The sequence below is a fragment of the Hyperolius riggenbachi genome, chromosome 12, assembly GCF_040937935.1.
Source record: "Hyperolius riggenbachi isolate aHypRig1 chromosome 12, aHypRig1.pri, whole genome shotgun sequence".
Lineage (NCBI taxonomy): Eukaryota > Metazoa > Chordata > Amphibia > Anura > Hyperoliidae > Hyperolius > Hyperolius riggenbachi.
Window position 1 is genome coordinate 23061941 of NC_090657.1, and position 22930 is coordinate 23084870.

Here is a 22930-nt window from a genome sequence, read left to right on the forward strand (position 1 = left end):
GAAAAAATGCACCCTCTTTTCCAAATAAAATATTGGCGCCATACATTGTACTAGGCAAAAATTTTAACTGTTGCAAAAACCGTGACAAATGGGGAAATAAAATGTGTGGGTTTTAATCAAGGTAGCATGTATTATAACTATAATGGACGAAAACTGAGAAATATTGAATTTTTTCTTATTTTTCCTGTTCAAACACTTTTAGAATAAAATAATTCTTAGCAAAAAGTACCCCTAAAAGAAAGCCTAATGGGTGGCTAAAAAAACAAGGTATAGATTGTTTTGTTGTGATAAGTTGTAATAAAGTTATAGGCGAATGAATGGAAGGAGCGCTAAAAGGTGAAAATTGCTCTGGTATTTTATCGCAAAAAACCCTTGGAGGTGAAGTGGTTAAAGGGTGCCGGAGACATTAGAAGCAGCATCTATACTTACCTGGGGCTTCCTCCAGCCTCATGTACTCTGTGGCTCGCTCGTGGCTCTTTTCTTCTACAAGCCTTTCCAGTTACTGTCAGTCGTGCTTGCGTGGCCTGGCTTTGCGCTCTTCAGCACACGCCTGGCCACGGGCATGCATGATCAAGCCGCGCACTGAAGCATGAAACTATATATTTGTATTTGTGTTGTTGTTCAAATCCGTGTTTCTTTATTCGGAAAGCCAGATAATGTTGTCCGAAGCAGTTCAGCACCATTTGATTGGAGAGTCATAGGGTTGCACTTTACATTGCCCCTCATGTGGCTCCAAGTCAGAAGGAGGAAGCATCGTAGTCACGTGAAACTCGGCGTAGAACACATCGCTGTGTGGCTTCTCCAGTCGTAATGGTGCGGAACTGCTTTGGACAGCATAATCTGGCTTTCTGAATAAGGAAAACCAGACAACACTATATATTTGTGTTTTCTCACTGCATGGATGATTGGCTATTTGCAGGGTTAATGTGTCCATACACTTGCTACGGGGCCGCCCGATCGTCATGTTGATCGATTTCTGGCTGAGATCATAACTATCAATCACACAGGCTGGAAAGATGTTGCTCAAAAGGGTGAAGAATGACGAACCCCTGACCGGTCTCACCCCACATACACAATATGCTCCACCTGGTCCCCAGGTCTCCCCCATCTAATGTGTTCACCCCCAGGCCATGCAGAGTGTTGGCAGCAGAGCATAATATTTCAATAATATTGCAGCTTTGACAACTTGATAAAGAGCACTTTGGCTCGAAACAGCGGTCTGTCGTTGTAAGCGCTGCTTTTAATTGATGTAATCAATAAAGAAACGACTATTTACATAGATGGTGCCTACTTCAAGTGGGTTTCCTTAAGCAACAGCTCCAGTGGTGTGGAATGCTGTAAGCCTGGGCACACGCCTTTCTCCTTTGATGGGTGCTGATCCAAACTTTTCTTGTATCTATTATCATATTTTCTATTTTAATTATAGTTTAAATTCATTAGGAGTCGGAGTCGGTGCATTTTTTCTCAAATCCGACTCCTGGTACCCAAAAATTGCTCCGACACCTCAACTCCGACTCCACAGCTCTGCTATAGTGTGTGTGGCAGTAATAGAACCCTCTCTGGTCAGATCTCTCTGGCCTATAAGTGTATGGCCACTTTCAGCTTGTTGGCAAGCTTTCGGTAAGCCCAGCTTTAACATACAGACAAGATTACATTAATGCTTGGTTATATCACAGAGAAGCACATTGAACCAGACAGCTACTTACCACCAAGGTGGAGTCCTCCAGACACTGGAGCAGCCAGAGGTCCTCGCAGTGTGGGAGGAGTTTGGGCTACATCATCTGCATCGTGAAGAAAGGGCAGAGAAGAGAAGAGTAGACACACGGAGTCTCCATCCAATCTACTGATCCTTTCTGCCTAACGGCAGCTGTAAGTGTGCCGTTGACTCACATCTCAACACAGGAGTTCTTCTGTCAGTGCAGGACTGTCGAAAAAATATAGATTTCAACTATAAATACAACACATTTCATAAAGTTATAGCAGTAGAGTATTGTACCATGTTAACCATCAGTGAAGACAGGAAATTTTGAATCAGGATGATACCATTTATTGGCTATGTTTAAAGAGTAAGCTGCCAGCTTTATACTCTATACCTGTATGCTGACAAAATGTTAGAAAGCACAGCTTATGTACACTGAAAATAAGAAGGAGCCAGGTTTGCGGGCTGAGAGGGGTCGTAGTTGCACGTGTTTCTCTGCTTGGTTCCTGGTCTTTGCAGGATAATGGCGAGCTCAGCAGCTGCAGTAACAGGCGTGACTAGTGGCTCTAGTCATAAGAGGCTGCTTACCTTTGACACCATAGGGCTGTGGTAGGACCTTCTCCGGGGCATCTACGCCTATGGATTTGAGAAACTATCAAGCTATCCAGCAGAGGGCATTCAAGCAAATAATCAAAGGACACAATGTGATTATGTAAAGTCTGGTACTGGAAAAACTGCCACATCTTGTGTCTCTGTTCTGCAGTGTTTGAACATTCAGGCCTGTGAAATGCAAGCTTTGATTTTGGCACCAACTAGGGAAATGGCTGGGCAAATTCAAAAGGTATTGATTTAGGAGATTATATGAATGTACAGTGTCATGCACATGTTGGAGAAACAAATGTCGCGGAAGATATCAGAAAACTGGATTACGTGCAGCATGTTCTTGATGATACACCAGGAGGAAGTGTGTTTTGATATTATTTGCCGCTGAAGCTCGAGAACATGTGCCCGTAAAATGCTAGTTTTGGATGAAGCATATGTTCAATAAAGGTTTTAAAGAACATATTTATGGTGTGTTCAGGTACCTGCATCCTGCTGCACTCCTCACTCTCACTCCTATTATCTCTCTCTCCCTGCCATCCTTTGAAGTCCATGCAGTCCGACTATACTCTCCCTCGAACCTTGCAGTTATTTACCACCCTCCAGGCCCTGCTTCTGTTTTCTTAAATCATTTCTCTGCCTGGCTTCTCCAGTTCCTGTCCTCTGACATCCCTACCATCATTATGGGTGATTTTAACATTCCTATTGACACCAAGAATGCTGTCTCGCAGTGGCGTTCCTACTGTAGGGCACAGGGGGGTATGGCGCACCGGGTGAAAGACAGCTAGGGGGGTGTCGCCATGACCTCCTGTAATCCCCTCAATAATGACAGTGCATACTAGTGGTTCTTAAATGCATATATGTGAGGGACAACAAGTCAAATAATTATTTACTGCTGCATGCTACACTCCTTGAACAGAGAGGGTGTGTGCTCTCAGAACATGTCTGTCTGTTTTGTTCTAGGACAATAAAGTTGGTTTTGAGCAGGGGGGAGGGCTGTTGTGCTAGAGGAGAGAGGTTGGTCACATGGTGGGCAGAGAATAGTGCTGAAGGAAGAGAGGGCCTGTGAAAAGGATTATAGCTTGTCCTGAAGGAGAAGAACGTTCTAGTGGGGACCCCCAAGTACAGCTGTCTGCAGGGAAGAGCATACCTCAGGAGAGGACTATCTAACATTAGAGAAAGCAGTGAGCCAGACACCCAACACCCACAGACAGGACTCCAGGCTGCAGCTTTCAAGATAAGTCTCCCACTCACTCTCCACACAGACTGATATATCATATGCATAGGAGGTGTGTTTCAGGCCATCCAGACTATCTGTGCTGTGTAGCTCCTGAGAGAGACCTTATTGCCAAGAGATGGTATCCTAATATCCTACTGATAAATGATGCTCAGTTCTGGTGAATGTTCTGTTCATGAAGGATCTTTAAAGAGACAGTGTTGTATTATAAAGTGAAAGTGTTCTATTGCTGTGACATTGCTCAGTTCCAAGAAAAGCCTAACCTGTGAATGTTTTGTGCATGAAAAATCCTTAAAGAGACAGTGTTGTACTGCAAAGTGAAAGTGTTCTACTGCTGTAACTTTGTTCAGTCACCGAAAGAGGTTAACACATTGCTTACTATAAGATTGTGAGACATTGCCTTATAGTGGACACAGAAGTGTGTTCTCTCACTTTACATTAAGAAAAGACACGATCTTCCTCTGGGAAAAATATTTTCTGCATTCACAGCTCAATTTAATCAAACTTGTTATACATTTAATGTACATAAATTGAGTTAACGCTCTGATGCCTGGCCTTTTCTTTATTGCCATATTCAAGAAAAGTATAGTGTCTCAAGGATAAAGAAGAACCCCACACAGGGTTGCATTTGGCGTCCGCGAGCAGGGTCAGATCTAAGTGCCTTTGGAGTGAAAAAGAAAAATGGAGTCAGAAACCAGTCCATCCACCTCCAGCCAGCAACCACCAGGACTTCCAGCCGCGCTGGCTATGACCCCGCTGGGAGTGTTGGCAGCGTACCTACCCAAATACAATGGGTACAACATGATGCTCAGGGACTGGAGTGAGAGAGTACAGAGTGCAGTGAAAGCATATAATGTGCCTAAGGAAATGCAGCGGGAGATCGCTCTCATAGCTCTTGAAGGTGACGCTCGTCAGACTGTGATCAATGCCAACCTTGCTTCACCTGCATCAGTGGACCAAATAGTAGAAGTTCTGGAAGAAATCTACGGTGATCCAGCCAATCTCCATTTAGTGAGGAAGAGATTTGTGGACAGGGTGCAAAAGGAAGAAGAGAGCATCCCTCAGTTTGCTAACGCCCTGCAAGAAATCTTGGGTGAACTCAAAAGGAAAGAAGAAAGAGAAAGGTGTAATGTGACAATAGAATCTGCCACATGGTTAAGAGATCAGTTTCTCCTGGGCTTGAAGAACAATTCCATAAAGAGTTTGTTGAGGTTGAAGCTGGAACTAGAGCCTGATCTGAATTTCCAAAAGCTACAACGCCTAGCTATCAAGCTCAATCAAGAAGAGGATGTAAATCGCTTACCTGCTCTGCAGCAGACTACCACTGCTAGAAACCTCTTTGCAGAGAAGGAGCCTGAACCAGTCGACTTGGAACTGACAGAGATTAAGACTACCCTGAAGGAGCTGAGCGAGAAACTGGCCAATATGAAACTGACTATAGAGGAGTATGGGAGTGAACGAGAAACCCCAGGTTGGAGAGAAACGGAGCCTGAAAAGGCTGGGTGTTGGCGCTGTCACAGATGCAGACACTATACCAGGGTCTGTGCTCAAAATGAATGCAATTTTCAAACAAGACTGTTAAACTAAAGAATCCCACAGAAAGAGGCCACCTGATGGGATGGAATACGAAGGCCTCAAAGAAGTGGAAGAAAGATAATGCAAAGGAGTCATCGCAACCCAAGTTTCAGGCATTGTGAAATGGTTTAATGTGCGAAAAGGTTACGGATTTATAAATCGGAATGACACAAAAAAAGACTTGTTTGTGCACTGGTCAGCCATCAAAAAGAATAACCCAAGGAAGTATCTCCGCAGCGTGGGGGATGGAGAAACTGTTGAATTCGATATTGTGGAGGGAAGGAAGGGTGCACAAGCAGCTAACGTGACGGGTCCTGGCGGTGTTCCAGTTCAAGGTAGCAAATATGCTGCAGATCGTGACTGGTGCAGACATTATCCACACCTTGAAGGCTTGTGTTATTGTCAGCAAAAGGGCCATTGCCAAAGAGTGAGAGAAGGAAACAAGGAATATCAACAAGCCGTTTACAGGATGCAGAAAAGCACATCACACAACCTATGGAAACCATATGGATGCAGATTCTACAGGGTACACAACTTATATTCTTGTGAAGAGAAGAGGATTCCTGCTACTGTGGAGCCCAATACAGATTCTTGTACAGAGGAAGGGCTTCACATGATTGTGAGACCCAACGCACATTTTTGCAAAGAGGAAAGGGCTGACTTGCTTGCAAGGCCGGGTACAGGTTCTTGTGAAGAGGGGAGGGTCAGCCTTCCTGCTACACCTGCTAATTATTCTTGCAAAGAAAAGAAGGCCCACCTGCTTTGGGAATCGAGGTGTGCGCTGAGGAACACTGACTTGAGTCGCCCAAAAGGAAAGATTTTGTAAAATCAGTGGACCTGTACAAAGGTCCACATGGGGGGACATTGTAAGACATCCTGCCAGATTCTATGGAGAACATTTTTGTTTTGATTTGTGATCTTCGACTGTAGGGACTACAGTCATTAAAAAGGGGGAAGAATGTAACCCCCTCAATAATGACAGTGCATACTAGTGGTTCTTAAATACATATATGTGAGGGACAACAAGTCAAATAATTATTTACTGCTGCATGCTACACTCCTTGAACAGAGAGGGTGTGTGCTCTCAGAACATGTCTGTCTGTTTTGTTCTAGGACAATAAAGTTGGTTTTGAGCAGGGGGGAGGGCTGTTGTGCTATAGGAGAGAGGTTGGTCACATGGTGGGCAGAGAATAGTGCTGAAGGAAGAGAGGGCCTGTGAAAAGGATTATAGCTTGTCCTGAAGGAGAAGAACGTTCTAGTGGGGACCCCCAAGTACAGCTGTCTGCAGGGAAGAGCATACCTCAGGAGAGGACTATCTAACATTAGAGAAAGCAGTGAGCCAGACACCCAACACCCACAGACAGGACTCCAGGCTGCAGCTTTCAAGATAAGTCTCCCACTCACTCTCCACACAGACTGATATATCATATGCATAGGAGGTGTGTTTCAGGCCATCCAGACTATCTGTGCTGTGTAGCTCCTGAGAGAGACCTTATTGCCAAGAGATGGTATCCTAATATCCTACTGATAAATGATGCTCAGTTCTGGTGAATGTTCTGTTCATGAAGGATCTTTAAAGAGACAGTGTTGTATTATAAAGTGAAAGTGTTCTATTGCTGTGACATTGCTCAGTTCCAAGAAAAGCCTAACCTGTGAATGTTTTGTGCATGAAAAAGAGACAGTGTTGTACTGCAAAGTGAAAGTGTTCTACTGCTGTAACTTTGTTCAGTCACCGAAAGAGGTTAACACATTGCTTACTATAAGATTGTGAGACATTGCCTTATAGTGGACACAGAAGTGTGTTCTCTCACTTTACATTAAGAAAAGACACGATCTTCCTCTGGGAAAAATATTTTCTGCATTCACAGCTCAATTTAATCAAACTTGTTATACATTTAATGTACATAAATTGAGTTAACGCTCTGATGCCTGGCCTTTTCTTTATTGCCATATTCAAGAAAAGTATAGTGTCTCAAGGATAAAGAAGAACCCCACACAGGGTTACACTCCCACAGCAGCAGAGCAGGAAGCATCGCTAGAAGGAGGGGCAGTGGGGGCAGCGGTGGGGAGGGGGGACATATCCCCCCTCCCTCACCTTGGACCCCTCCTTCTGCCTATCTCCCCCTCCATAGATTACTGGTGTAGAGTGCAGGGGCGGCGAGGAGGCATGCAGAGAATTACCTACCACTTCCGCGATCCAAGCGATGGCAGCGTCATGTCGTCACAGATCTCCGCCTTCAATGCTGCCCACTGTGCTTCCTGATTAGCTGCCCCCACTGCCCCTCTCACACTTTAACACCCAGCATGCCTCCACCGAATAAGAACTTTAGCCGCTCACCAGATCTCGGGGCTGACCCAGCACAAACCAGCAAATCAGCTTGTTTGTATCTAAATGTGGTCACTCCGCATGTAATGGATCTATGACTCAAACAGGATGTAGCATAGTGTGATTCCGTTTTATTAAAATAGATATAAAAAGTAGTGCACTCACAAAATTTGTAGATAAAATGCGCATGTAATAAACATAATCCACGAGCTCGCCCAGCGTCTCACCGGCTACCCAGGTGGAGTGACAACATTGAGATACAAACAAGCTGATTTGCTGGTCTGTGCTGGGTCAGCCCCGAGATCTGGTGAGAGGCTAAAGTTCTTATTCGGTGGAGGCTTGCTGGGTGTTACAGTGTGAGATTAGATGCACTGGTGGTATTGCGGTATTGATTCTATGCAGTATCACACTATTGCTGTGTCTCTTTCCTTTGTATGAACGGAGTCTCGGTGGAGTTAAAGGGCGATAGCTGGAGCATACGGCTTTTTACTGGCTAGGCCAAATACGCGTTTGCTGATCTGATTGGTCGGCCAACATTTCTGGTGAGCATATAACAGTACCTTTGTATGAAGTGTGAAGATTAAGAGACTATTTTACTTTCCAGAACCAATAGGAGTTGTTTGGACTGAATATTGTATAGTGTGGAACTGTTCATTATACTGTGGACTCCTGAGATAGCCTTATTGTGCAGAGTGGGGTCTTTACCCCAGCAATCTAAACCATATTGTTACCTTAGGGAAAGTGGGGAATGTTCTATTTACCTTGTTGAGCGCTTTACTTTGTATAGAAATAGTTTAACTGTGTAGCACGCACATTAATGGTAGGTAGCGATCCAAGGGTGTCTTTATTGGTTTAATTGATCCCTGTTTTCTCCCGTTAACAACTTAGAACTTATTTTCCCTGTTGGTGGGGTGAGGAGCGCACGGAACATTGTTTTTTCAGATTGTCCCTTTAGATTGTACGCTCGCAAGGGCAGGGCTCTCTCCCCCTTTTGTGTCTTGGGAATCATTATACATTTTATTCATCATGTTACTTTTATCACTGTCATTACCACTTCTGTATTCTGTATGCTGTATCATTTTTTTTGTATTTTGTCACTAATTATGTATCTTGTATATTAGTGTACACCATTGTCTGTATTATGTACCCCATGTTTGTTTCTTACTTTGTACAGCGCCACGGAATATGGTGGCGCTTTATAAATAGACACAAACCCCTGAAAAAAAAAGGTGGTACACAGATTTATTTATATTTTTCTTTTTTTTTTTTTCAACTTTAAATTTTTATTATGATAAATGCATAGAAAATACAATAACCTGAAGCCATACATAGTTCTCGCTGATATGGACGTGAGTAGATGGACAGGGGTGAGAGTCAACGTTCCAGAACACTGAATTACATATGTAGAAATGAGTGATGAATGGTACAGGATGGCATCATGATTAAAATGGAATCTAATGAGCTACAATAACAAAAGCCTAAACCCAACATAAAATAAAAAAGAAAGAAAAAAAAAAAACAATAATAAGGAAAGTAAACAGAAAAATAAACAGAAATAAGGTGTCCAGCTCGTTGGTTAACAATGTCAAGACAAAGGTTATGTTCCTATGGGTTGTTTCTTGCAAGAGGCGTATAACATAAATCTGCACTGCTCTATAACCGGGAAGTGGCAGGTACCACACAGTACATTTTCCACCGTACGTCAATGGGATGAGGTCCAGTCCGACCACATGCTCCAAACCCCCAAAAAGTGGTCTGGTTTGTTGGTCAGAAAAGAGGTTATATATTCTAGAGAGTATATTTCTTTTATTTTTAATATCAGCATGTTTTTGGGGGAGGTGGGGCCTTCCAGATTTATTTATATTTTTCTAACATCTTAGCACACAGGAATAGTCTGAAGAAGGCTTATTAGCCTTTTTTTCTTTAAGTTGGCCAATAAATGGTATCACCCTGGTTCAAAACTTCCTGCAATTCATAAAGTTTTGAGTGATTGTAATCATTTCTTTTTCCCATGTAGCGAAGTAATCAACCCATTACACACAGTGCAGTCTGAGTCACCAATGAGTCCTACCTATAAGCTAGAGACACATCCTTACAGCTTCAGCCCTGCAATGTCACCCAAAAGAACGTGTCCTGATCCTTCCTGGGCATTAGTCCTCATATGTGTGTGTGTAGAAGGCTTAATGATGTGTGCAATATGACTCAATGATCCATAATTAGGCCCTATCATCTCCTATTGAGATCTTTCTTTTTTTTTGTGCACACTGCAGCAGCACAACACTCACTACCTGCAGTGTCACCCACAGGATCAAGCTCTATCCTGACAGGTAGTGAGTGTGTGAGTGAGTACGCACCTTATGCGAGTGGGAGAGTACTTAGAAAACAGAGTGAACAATTTAGAAGCACATTTTTCAAATGGGGATTAGCACACACCAGCTAATATTATTATGTATTTATATGTGCATACTTACATACATACGTTTACATATTGGACTCCGGCTAATGTCTTAAATGTTCTGGGCATCTGTTCACGGCAAGGGTGGTGGCCAGGAGGATGTGGGAAGCTTCTGCAGGATTGAAAGGAAGAACAAAATAGTTTGCGCTATAGCATACTGGGGTAATGTGCAGTCTTAAAGAGGATCCCTTGGTATGCAGCTCCCCTCAACCTTATTAGCTCTGTGTGCTGTGGAAGAGCATAGAGATGATGTTCACTCAGTGGTAGAGTGACCAGATCTCTCTGGGTTCAACCTGGGATGGGGAGGGGGGGGCAAAAATGGGGGGTTGCTTGCGCCGCGCCGAAAAATGGGCATGGCCATGACATTGTATGGGCGGAGCTAACGTAATGATGTAACAGCACGGCACAAGAAAGCAGTGTTTCCGCCATGATGTGGTGAAACGAGGATTCGAATCATGGGTGTGCAGAAACTGTGTGATGCTATTTATTAGTATACCGTAACCCCAAAGCAGCAAATATAGCCAACTACGACCATTAAATAATAAATGCAGCAACAGACACCAGAAAATAAACGCAATGTGGGCAACATTTCACCAGAAAATATACGCAATGGGGGCAACATCTCAACAGAAAATAACGCAGCAATGTGGGCAACATTTCACCAAAAAATAACGCAGCAATGTGGGCAACATTTCACCAAAAAATAACGCAGCAATATAGGCAACATTTCACCAAAAAAATAACGCAGCAATGTGGGCAATATTCAGCAGTAAATAAAACGCAATTTGGGTAACATTTCAGCAGAAAATAACGCAATGACAAGGTCTGGGTGGGGGAGGGTGACACTAGGTGAGGAGGGTGACAAGGGCTGGATGGGGGAGGGTGACACTAGGTGAGGAGGGTGACAAGGGCTGGGTGGGGGAGGGTGACACTAGGTGAGGAGGGTGAGGAGGACTGGGTGGGGGAGGGTGACACTAGGTGAGGAGGGTGACAAGGACTGGGTGGGGGAGGGTGACACTAGGTGAGGAGGGTGACAAGGGCTGGGTGGGGGAGGGTGACACTAGGTGAGGAGGGTGACAAGGACTGGGTGGGGGAGGGTGACACTAGGTGGGGAGGGTGACACAGACTAGGTGGGGGTGGGTGAAAAGGACTGGGTGGGGGAGGGTGACACTAAGTGGGGAGGGTGACAAGATCTGGGTGGGGGAGGGTGACACTAGGTGAGGAGGAGACACTGACAGGGAGCTCTCACCCTTTTTTTCTCTACATGTAGCTGGTTTCCTCGTGGTGGCCGGAGGGTGTGTAGCAGGCTGGGGGCATGCAAGATGCAGCCGCTCTGATTACGAGGTGGGCAGGGCCGCACTCTAGGGGCGGAGCTGACAGGCAGGCATGGTGGACGTCAGCACGCTGAGGGGCATGGCTGATGCGGCCGGATGTCAGCGCTGATTGGAGGGTGGGCATGGAGCAAGCTGGGGGCGAGACTGAGGCAGCTTAGTGGCCGCGCCTACCAGAAGTCCTCTGATGGTGGCCAGAGTCCTGCAGCCGGGATGTCCCGCGGCAAAAAGCGGGACGTATCCCGGGACACAATGCTGCCCGGGACAGTGGACCCCAAAAGCGGGACGCGTCCCAGCTAATGCGGGACGTCTGGTCACCGTACCCAGTGGTGATGCTATCCCACCAGCCTCAGAAGAAGCACCGCTGTGCGAAACGGCTGGCTGCAGATTTGTGCCCAGCACCCGCTGCCAGCCACCTCACCCTACTGGTAGGACATGTCTGTGTATGCAGTCCTTCACAGATGAATGTGTATATATACATGTGTGTGTCACTGCTCAACAAACACTGCAATTGCACTGCAGTGCCAGACCTCAGTTTCTTCTGTTATGAACCTCTGCAGGATCCAGAGACTTTCCTCTTCTTAGTTCGGTATCTAAGTTTTTTGTTTTTTTTTCGCTTTGGGTACATTTGTAATGCATGTAAGAAACGAGTGGGTGTAAAATGTAAAGTGCCCTGTGTCATCAGATAACAAAACAAACGCTGTTTTCCTTTTGTTACTTAGCAACACACCCACATTCAGCAAACCTGGACTTTTTTGTAATCTGATATGTAACTGAACTGTACGGAACTGTAAACCTAAAAAAATGTCCACAGACTGCTTAGCCATTGTCCCCCTACCCCACCCCCTACCATGTCCCCTATTTCCCCTTGCTTTGGCAATACCTGTAATGAATCTTGGTCATGCCAATAAAGCTATCTTTGATTTGATTTGATTTGATTTGAATGTCTCAGTCAGGAGCTGCAACATTTTGTCCCCTCACAGCAGAAAGGTCTTGAAAACTTCAGTCCAGGGCTGCCAGTTCTCTAGCGCAGTATTTGATCCAGCTCCTGTGTAGTTCTAGGGATCTGCACCACAGCTAATCCTCGTCTATAACTATTTCATATGTCCCAACATTAGACTGTATCTTCATCCCTGAGAGATCCCAGAGGGGTCAGTGCCCACTGCAGCAGTATATTGTAGCTTCTGAGAGAGCAGCGAGAGGGGCAATTCTATATATACTGCACTCCACTCATGCCTATATAAAGCTTGCTTAATCCATCGGTGAACCATAATCTGTGACTATTCCACCTTCTTCTGCCTGCAGGATGTCACACAAAGGTTAGGCTCCCTGCATTTGTGTTTTCTCTTCCTATTGTACCACGTTCCCCAGTGTTTATAGACTTACCTTGTTTGTCAGACCATGTTCTTTGTCCTCGTTAATAGACTGCCTCTCCCTAACCCAGTGCAGCTCACATCTAGTCTACACTTCCTGCAGTACACACCCTGCAACCTAGATACTGACACCTCCACTCCAATCACTGTGGTTTCCTTTCAATTTAGACAAACCCTGTTCACTATTTCTAGCAGAATTAACTGACCTCATGTGGGTTTGCATACTAGGAAATCTGAAAACATAACAACAAAAGTTGTTCAGAAAATACCTTTAATGACTATAACAATAACATTTCTTTAGCACTTTTCTCCCATGGGACTCTATACGCTTAGGCTCTCTCAGATCCAGTAATTGGTAGTAGGATGAAGTATTAACACAATAAAATTATAATTCTACAAATGCCAAACTGAACAGGTGGGTTTTCAGTCTGGATTTAAACACGTCCAGGGATGGAGCTGTCCTGATCTGCTGAGGTAAGGAGTTCCATAACGTAGGAGCGGCATGACAGGAGGCTCTGGGACCAAAAGTTTCCAAGTGGACTCTGGGTATGACTAGATTATTAGAACCTGTGGATCTGAGATTGCAGGGATCGCTACGCCGCTGTAACATTTCTTTCATGTATCCATGGCCCAGATTATGTAGTGATTTAAATGTCAGTAGGCCGATCTTGGATAGAACCCTCCATACTATAGGTAGCCAGTGAAGGGAGTGCAGGACTGGCGTTATGGCAGTGACGGGGTTGGTTGGTTAACAGTCTGGCAGCAGTATTCTGTATCAGTAGACAGAAGTATGCCTTAGCGAGGAAAAGTTAGGTTAGGTCACTTGCCCGGAGGTCTGCCTCACCGTGGCGCAAGTGTCTAGTATAATATACTTTGCATGCAAATTTAGGTTAGGTCACTTGCCCGGAGGTCTGCCTCGCCGTGGCGCAAGTGTCTAGTATAATATACTTTGCATGCAAATTTAGGTTAGGTCACTTGCCCGGAGGTCTGCCTCGCCGTGGCGCAAGTGTCTAGTATAATATACTTTGCATGCAAATTTAGGTTAGGTCACTTGCCCGGAGGTCTGCCTCACCGTGGCGCAAATGTCTAGTATAATATACTTTGCATGCAAATTTAGGTTAGGTCACTTGCCCGGAGGTCTGCCTCACCGTGGCGCAAGTGTCTAGTATAATATACTTTGCATGCAAATTTAGGTTAGGTCACTTGCCCAGAGGTCTACCTCACCGTGGCGCAAGTGTCTAGTATAATATACTTTGCATGCAAATTTAGGTTAGGTCACTTGCCCGGAGGTCTGCCTCACCGTGGCGCAAGTGTCTAGTATAATATACTTTGCATGCAAATTTAGGTTAGGTCACTTGCCCGGAGGTCTACCTCACCGTGGCGCAAATGTCTAGTATAATATACTTTGCATGCAAATTTAGGTTAGGTCACTTGCCCGGAGGTCTGCCTCACCGTGGCGCAAATGTCTAGTATAATATACTTTGCATGCAAATTTAGGTTAGGTCACTTGCCCGGAGGTCTGCCTCACCGTGGCGCAAGTGTCTAGTATAATATGCTTTGCATGCAAACCATATTGGAAGCTAAAGTACTTCCTAGTTTAATAAATGTAAACACTTGTCTAGGATGCAGGGCATGCATTTTTCAGTCTAGCAGAGGCGGTGTATGCCTGTGCGATTAACCATTCAATTGCAACATGTGTTTAGGGATGCGCAGCCTTTCCCCCCAACTTTTTTTTAGAAGTATGCCTTAGCAGACACTCCCAGGCTTTGCACACCTGGTTCACCAGTGCACACTCCTCCAGTGGGTCACCACTTCCACAGGTAGTGTATCCAAAGACAATAATGAAGGAGGCACTGAAATAGTATTATAAACTTGTGTCTATATTTTAAACATTTCTAAACCACAATTTTTCCCCTTAAAAACCAGAGTGATTTTCACACCATGCTTCTCCCATACAATCGTTAATAACTTTATCGTTACTTATCACATCAAATTGATCTATATCTTGTTTTGTTTGCCACAAATTATGCGTTCTTTGTGGTACTTTTTGCTAAGTATTATTTTATTTTATATACATTTTAAATGGAATAATAGGAAAAAAATCAGTTTCTAAGTTTTCAGCTATTCTAGTTTTAAAATAAAATGTGCTTCTGTACATAAAACCCACACATTTTATTGGCACATTTGTCTCGGTTATTACAACATTTAAATTGTGCTCCTAGTACAATGTATGGAGATATTTTATCTGGAAATAAAGGTGTATTTATTTCTGTTTTGTTCTTTTTTTTTTTTTTTGTAATACTATAAAAATAATTATGAGCCTTTATGTGCAACATTAACAGTAATATACCCTCATCACATATATATTAAAAAGTCCATAAGGTAACTATTTATGGGTTGTTTTTTTATATTGTTTCATTTTTTTAATTTTTAATTTTTCAAGTGTTTTATTTTGGTAACTATAGGGTAGGGATTTAGGGGATTAAAAATTAATAAAAATGTGTGTCTGTAAATGTACTGTATTATGTGAAAGTAATGTTGTGTTAGGGTGCATGTTAATTTTTGGATGGCACTACACTTAAAAGGAATACAAGACCGGCTAATATAGCCTAATGGCTTAGAAGTGTGCACAATAGAAAAGCATAAAACATATCCACAATGGAGAGTTCTAAATATGCATAATACAGATAAGTTTGGAAATAGTGCATATGCTCATATAGGCAAATGAGGCCTAATAGGTAGTGATGAGCAGAAATTACGCACATGAGTAATTACGCATCGTAATACACAATTACGCATCGTAATCGTAATGCGAAGTTTCAGGGGAATAGTGTAAGCAGTTTCGTAGTTAATTATTCCCAATCGTAATTAAGCATGAATTTATGCATAATTTATGCCTCATTTCAAGCTAATGCATTATGGAGCAATGCATCTTCAAGCACATAAAAACAGAATAGAGGAAAAATGTGGGCAAGAAGGAGGGGAGAGGGGAGGGAAGAAAGGAGGGCGGTTAGTCCCTGAGTAAGGTTGTCTGGGGGTATAATAACGGCAAATTTTTAACCTGTAGAAGAAAGGTACGTCATTTTCCCTCTTTTACCTGGAAGCATTTCTCCGCATGAAGATGGAAATCCACTTTAGAGCGAATATTGTTGATTTGTGGGAGGATCAGTAGAGAGCCAATGGGCTGTTAAGGCTAATCTTGTAGCAATAAGAATATGGGAGATTATAAGTTTATCTTGTTTGGGTAATTAATGACCATCTAGGTGGAGCAATGCTAGGCCAAGTAATAGGGAGCCCGGTTTTGAGGGTAATCGATTAATGAATCGTTCAATATGCTTCCACAGGGGGCGGATTTAGGGGCAAAACCACATATGTGGGAGTGTCCCCATATCACCACATCCTCTCTAACATAGGGGAGATTTGTTTGGTTGGAACTTGGCTAATTAGGCTGGGGTGCAAAACTATTGCCAGCGTAATTTGAGATGGTTATGCCAGTGATTTGTAGAGTGGGAAATTTTCCTGATCTCTTGAGAAGCTTTATCCCAAGTTTCTTGGGAGGCGTTGATGTTAAAGTGACCCTAAAGTCAGGAAGAAAAAATGAGTTTAACTCACCTGGGGCTTCCCTCAGCCCCCTGAAGCTGATCGGTGCCCACGCTGACTCCATCAGATGTCCCTGGACCGGCTGGCGGCGACTTCCGGTATCGCCGTCACCGGCCGACAGGCTGGGAACGCGAGTGATTCTCCGAGTTCCCAGCCGGAATAGCGCCTCCTATGCTGCTATTGCGGCCTCCCTATGCCGCAATAGCAGCATAGGGGGCGATAGTCTGGCTGGGAACGCGGAGAATCACTCGCGTTCCCAGCCTGTCGGCCGGTGATGGCGAAACCGGAAGTCGCAGCCGGCCGGTCCAGGGACATCTGATGGAGTCAGCGTGGGCACCGATCAGCTTCAGGGGGCTGAGGGAAGCCCCAGGTGAGTTAAACTCATTTTTTCTTCCTGACTTTAGGTTCACTTTAAGGGACCTATTCCAGGAGGAGATCTGCAAGTGGGGATTTGGGAGTGTAGCAGTGTTAAGGTAAGAATATAAACGGGATACTTTAATGCTAAGGGAGGCCACAATTTCTCTGGGAATGAACTTAAAGTGAAAGGTTCCCTTTGAGAATAGGTCTCTTATTTGGAGGTGCTTATAAAAGTCCTTGCCAGAGATATTGAAAGATTGTTGCAAGTCAGAGAAGGGCTTAATCCATCATTTGTGACTACTGCTGAGAATTTGGAGTATAGAGCTAAGATAGTTTTTAGTAGAAAGCCAGAGATGCCAAAACGGTATAGAGTTTCTTGTAGGTAGTACCAGTTGACCCTGTCAAACACCTTCTCCGCATCCAAAGATAGGAAGAGAGAAGGCGTTCGACAGGTCTGATAGCTTCATCACATCAGAGGTAGCTACACGATGATTTAGCAGATCCCAGATCTGCAGCCCAATGGTTTCAATTCACCCCTTGTAGTGAATACTCTCCAGCTGGGAGATACAGAACTACACAACACTCAAATCGCTGGAAATGCATCTGATTTATTAACAAACTGCCTTATATAGGCTATAATGGGAAAAACCAGATCAAACTGGTGTGCAACAGGTAGGTCAGTTTCAACAATAGGATAGATCCTGTAAGACTATACTTTTGTTTACTGTAAACAGTCTTTTAGAGGTAGATGTAACGGTTGGGTGTAGCAACTCAGATGTCTGATCATATGGTGATCTGCAGAATCACCAACAATGCAGACGCTATACCTGATTATGTAGTGATATGCAGAATCACCAATAATACTAGCACAGCTTCAAGGATGATATGAGTGAAGTGCTTGGTGCAACCGTAACTTTAATAGTTTGCAAGGCCTTACCAGAGGGGCTGGTAAGGTACTACCCGTACACTGACTGTACAGCTTTGAACAGACCTTCCCAAAGGACTGGAGAAGTTACTAACAGAGAATACAGAAAATAGGCTAACTAGTCCTTACCAGAGGAGCTGGCTAGGGACTACTGACGAATAAATAACGAGTGCTCATCAGTGGAGCTGATGAGCCTCAGAACCAATAAGGCTAGGCCTCTCCAGAGGTTCTGGTGGGCCTGCGCGACAGTGATGGGCGAACATCCAGATGTTCGGGGGGGTTCGGCCGAACATGCCCCCGATATTCGGCATGTTCGGGCCGAACCCCGAACCCAACCCGAACATGTCCCTTTGGGGCCCCTATAGGGTCCCAGCATAAAGGGAGAGCATGCCCCGAGCGTGCGGGGGGGGGGGGGGGTCGGAAATGACCCCCACCCCTCCCCGCTAAGCTCTCCCTTCTGCTGGACCCAATAAAATTAAATAGAAGTCCCCTAAAGTACCTGTAGCAGGCTGGCAGGAAGAGGACAGCAAGCGGGCAGCCGGCGATCACAGGCGCTAGTACCATCTGGTACTTCCGCCCTCTCTCTGATGCACTTCCTGTTTACATTTGTAAGTCGCGTCAAGAGAGAGCAGAAGTACCGCGATGATGTGTACGAGGTTACGCGTCATCTACATGATGACACGTACCCTCGTACGTGTCATCGCGGTACTTCTGTTCTCTCTTGACGCGACTTACAAATGTAAACAGGAAGTGCGTCAGAGAGAGGGCGGAAGTACCAGATGGTACTAGCGCCTGTGATCGCCGGCTGCCCGCTTCCTGTCCTCTTCCTGCCAGCCTGCTACAGGTACTTTGGGGGACTTCTATTTAATTTTATAGGGTCCAGCAGAAGGGAGAGCTTAGCGGGGAGGGGTGGGGGGCATTTCCGACCCCCCCCCCCGCGCTCGGGGCATGCTCTCCCTTTATGCTGGGACTCTATAGGGGGCTTTGTTCGGCCGGACACGGCTGTGTTCTGCCGAACACAGAAGGCCTGAACGGGTTCAGGCAGCGTGCCCGAGCACCCTCCCGAACGCCATGAGGTGTTCGGGGGGTGCCGAACCGAACCCGAACAGGCCAAAATCCGGGCGAACCCGAACAGTGGCGAACACTGTTCGCCCATCACTAGACACAGCGACCTTATTGAGAAAAGACAGTCCCGTCCTCGGCGTCCTAGATGCCAGAGGGACGGGCAGGGGCACGGAGGCAGCTGCGGCGGCGGTGCTGTCCGCCGCAGCTGCACTCGTTACAGTACCCCCCCCTTTAGGCGTGGACTCCGGACACGACCTAACCGAACCGCCACAACTTTCCTCCTTTATATCTACCCTCACATGGTGGGAGGGAGAGGGATCCCCCCGAACAATAGATCTACCCCGAGACACCAGGGAAGATCTAGCCTTTTTAATTCTGGAGGGCAGAGCCCATACTATGTCACCAGGTACCACCCCCCATACCTCAGACCTTTTTCTGTCCTGCTGAAATGAGTCTAAAGCAGAGATCCAAGGTCCCTGACTCCCTGCCACCAGCGGGAGCCCTTTCTCAGGGAGGATGCCCACCGAAGTGGCAGACTGTATTATATCATGCTCTGGTTCAACATGCCTTATCACAGGCGAGTAAACTGAGGGACTCGCATGTAACACAGGCCTATCCCTATCAGTCCGACTTATCTGAGTCATCGCGGTTTTTCTTAAAGGGATACTGTAGGGGGGTCGGGGGAAAATGAGCTTAACTTACCCGGGGCTTCTAATGGTCCCCCGCAGACATCCTGAGTTGGCGCAGCCACTCCCCAATGCTCCGGCCCCGCCCCTGGTTCAACCACTGCGCCTGCGTTGCCGTGTCCTCGCTCCCGCTGATGTCACCAGGAGTGTACTGCGAAGACACAGACCATACTGGGCCTGCGTTGTGCGATCTTGATGACATCAGCGGGATCGAGGACGCGGCAACGCAGGCACAGTGGTTTTCTGACTTTAAAGTCAGAAATTCCAGAAGTGAGCCAGAGGCGGGGCCGGAGCATCGGTGAGCGGCTGCGCCAACACAGGATGTCTGCGGGGGACCATTAGAAGGCCTGGGTAAGTTCAGCTCATTTTCCCCCGACCCCCTACAGTATCCCTTTAACCACTTGCCGACCGCCTACTTCATATTGGCGGCGGCAAAGTGGCAGCCCCAGGACCACGTAACGCAGAATGGCGTCAGGTCCTGGGGCACTCTTTGGCCGGGGATCACGCGCTGGGATGCACGCGCATCCGCCGGCAATAGGCTCCGCCCACCCGCGACGTCAACCCGCCGGCCAATCGGAAGCGCCGGCGGGTTGTTAAACCGACGATCGCCGGATAGGAAGCGTATAATACGCTTTGTAATGTTTACAAAGTGTATTATACAGGCTGCCTCCTGCCCTGGTGGTCCCAGTGTCCGAGGGACCACCAGGGCAGGCTGCAGCCACCCTAGTCTGCACCCAAACACACTGATCTGCCCCCTGATCGCCCACAGTACCCCTCAGACCCCCCCCCCCTGCCCACCCCCCAGACCACCGTTTGCACACAATCACCCCCCTAATCACCCATCAATCACTCCCTGTCACTATCTGTCAACGCTATTTTTTTTTTTAGTCCCTAAACTGCCCCCTGCTCCCTCCTGATCACCCCCCCCACCCCTCAGATTCTCCCCAGACCCCCCAGACCCTCCCCCCCCCTGTGTACTGTATGCATCTACCCCCCCTGATCACCTGTCAATCACCCGTCAATCACCCCCTGTCACTGCCCCCCATCAATCAGCCCCTAACCTGCCCCTTGCGGGCAATCTAATCACCCACCCACACCAATAGATCGCCCGCAGATCCGACATCAGATCACCTCCCAAATCCATCGTTTACATCTATTCTCTCCTCTAAACACCCACTAATTACCCATCAATCACCCATCAATCACCCCCTATCACCACCTGTCACTGTTACCCATCAGATTAGACCCTTGCGGGCACCCAATCACCCGCCCACACGCTCAGATTGCCCTCAAACCCCCACTTATCGATTCGCCAGTGCATTATTTACATCAGTTCTTCCCTGTAATACCCACTGATCACCTGTCAATCACCCCCTGTCACTGCCACCCATCAATCACCCCCTGTCACTGCCACCCATCAATCAGCCCCTAACCTGCCCCTTGCGGGCAATCTGATCACCCACCCACACTAATAGATCGCCCGCAGATCCGACATCAGATCACCTCTCAAATCCATTGTTTACATCTATTCTCTCCTCTAAACACCCACTAATTACCCATCAATCACCCATCAATCACCCCCTATCACCACCTGTCACTGTTACCCATCAGATTAGACCCTTGCGGGCACCCAATCACCCGCCCACACGCTCAGATTGCCCTCAAACCCCCCCCCCCTTATCGATTCGCCAGTGCATTATTTACATCCGTTCTTTCCTGTAATAACCCACTGATCACCTGTCAATCACCCCCTGTCACTGCCACCCATCAATCACCCCCTGTCACTGGCACCCATCAATCAGCCCCTAACCTGCCCCTTGCGGGCAATCTGATCACCCACCCACACCAATAGATCGCCCGCAGATCCGACATCAGATCACCTCCCAAGCGCAGTGTTTACATCTATTCTCTCCTCTAAACACCCACTAATTACCCATCAATCACCCCCTATCACCACCTGTCACTGTTACCCATCAGATTAGACCCTAATCTGCCCCTTGCGGGCACCCAATCACCCGCCCACACGCTCAGATTGCCCTCAGACCCCCCCTTATCAATTCGCCAGTGCAATATTTACATCTGTTATTCCCTGTAATAACCCACTGATCACCTGTCAATCACCCATCAATCACCCCCTGTCACTGCCACCCATCAATCACCCCCTGTCACTGCCACCCATCAATCAGCCCCTAACCTGCCCCTTGCGGGCAATCTGATCACCCACCCACACCAATAGATCGCCCGCAGATCCGACATCAGATCACCTCCCAAGTGCAGTGTTTACATCTCTTCTCTCCTCTAAACACCCACTAATTACCCATCAATCACCCCCTATCACTGTTACCCATCAGATTAGACCCTAATCTGCACCCAATCACCCGCCCACACCTCAGAACGCCCTCAGACCCCAGCCCTGATCACCTCGCTAGTGCATTGCTTGCATCTATTTCCCCCCTCTAATCACACCTTGAGACACCCATAAATCACCTCCTGTCACCCCCTAGCACACCTACCCATCAGATCAGGCCCTAATTTGCCCCGTGTGGGCTCCTGATCACTCGGCCAAACCCTCAGATCCCCCTCAGACTCCCTTCCGATCACCTCCCCAGTGCATTGATTGCATCTATTTTCCCCTCTAACCGCCCCCTGAGACACCCATCAATCACCTCCTGTCACCCCCCCTAGCACTCCTATCCATCAGATCAGGCCCAATACATCCTGTCATCTAAGAGGCCACCCTGCTTATGACAGTTTCCACAAAATTTGCCCCCTCATAGACCACCTGTCATCAAAATTTGCAGATGCTTATACCCCTGAACAGTCATTTTGAGAAATTTGGTTTCCAGACTACTCACAGTTTTGGGCCCGTAAAATGCCAGGGCAGTATAGGAACCCCACAAGTGACCCCATTTTAGAAAGAAGACACCCCAAGGTATTCTGTTAGGTGTATGATGAGTTCATAGAAGATTTTATTTTTTGTCAAAAGTTAGCGGAAATTGGATTTTTATTGTTTTTTTCACAAAGTGTCATTTTTCACTAACTTGTGACAAAAAATAAAATCTTCTATGAACTCACCATACCCCTAACGGAATACCTTGGGGTGTCTTCTGTCTAAAATGGGGTCACTTGTGGGGTTCCTATACTGCCCTGGCATTTTAGGGGCCCTAAACCGTGGGGAGTAGTCTAGAAAACAAATGCCTCAAAATGACCTGTGAATAGGACGTTGGGCCCCTTAGCGCACCTAGGCTGCAAAAAAGTGTCACACATGTAGTATCGCCATACTCAGGAGAAGTAGTATAATGTGTTTTGTGGTGTATTTTTACACATACCCATGCTGGGTGGGAGAAATCTCTCTGTAAATGGACAATTGTGTGTAAAAAAAAATCAAAAATGTGTCATTTACAGAGATATTTCTCCCACCCAGCATGGTTATATGTAAAAATACACCACAAAACACATTATACTACTTCTTCTGAGTACGACGATACCACATGTGTGACACTTTTTTGCAGCCTAACTGTGCTAAGGGGCCCAAAGTCCAATGAGTACCTTTAGGATTTCACAGGTCATTTTGAGACATTTGGGTTCAAGACTACTCCTCACGGTTTAGGGCCCCTAAAATGCCAGGGCAGTATTGGAACCCCACAAATGACCCCATTCTAGAAAGAAGACACCCCAAAGGTATTCCGTTAGGAGTATGG

General features: G+C 46.2%; 2 protein-coding genes across 6 annotated transcripts in view; one reads left to right on the forward strand and one right to left on the reverse strand.

Annotated features, from left to right (window-relative positions):
• LOC137541345 (VID27-like protein) overlaps positions 1 to 22930 on the forward strand; it is a 353729-nt gene that overhangs the window by 149258 nt on the left and 181541 nt on the right. The window lies entirely within an intron of this gene.
• The window catches only part of LOC137540826 (uncharacterized), a 111530-nt gene that overhangs the window by 41833 nt on the left and 46767 nt on the right, over positions 1 to 22930 (reverse strand). The window contains exons 1-3 of one of the 5 annotated variants that reach the window (XM_068261989.1): positions 12610 to 12659; positions 9909 to 10004; positions 1707 to 1924 (exon numbers count right to left, since the gene is read on the reverse strand). The gene's annotated coding sequence lies outside the window, so the exon portion shown is untranslated. Of the gene's footprint in view, positions 1 to 1706; positions 1925 to 9908; positions 10005 to 12106; positions 12174 to 12609; positions 12674 to 22930 lie in introns of those variants that run through there. The other 4 variants (XM_068261993.1, XM_068261990.1, XM_068261992.1 and 1 more) reach the window with 4 other exon arrangements.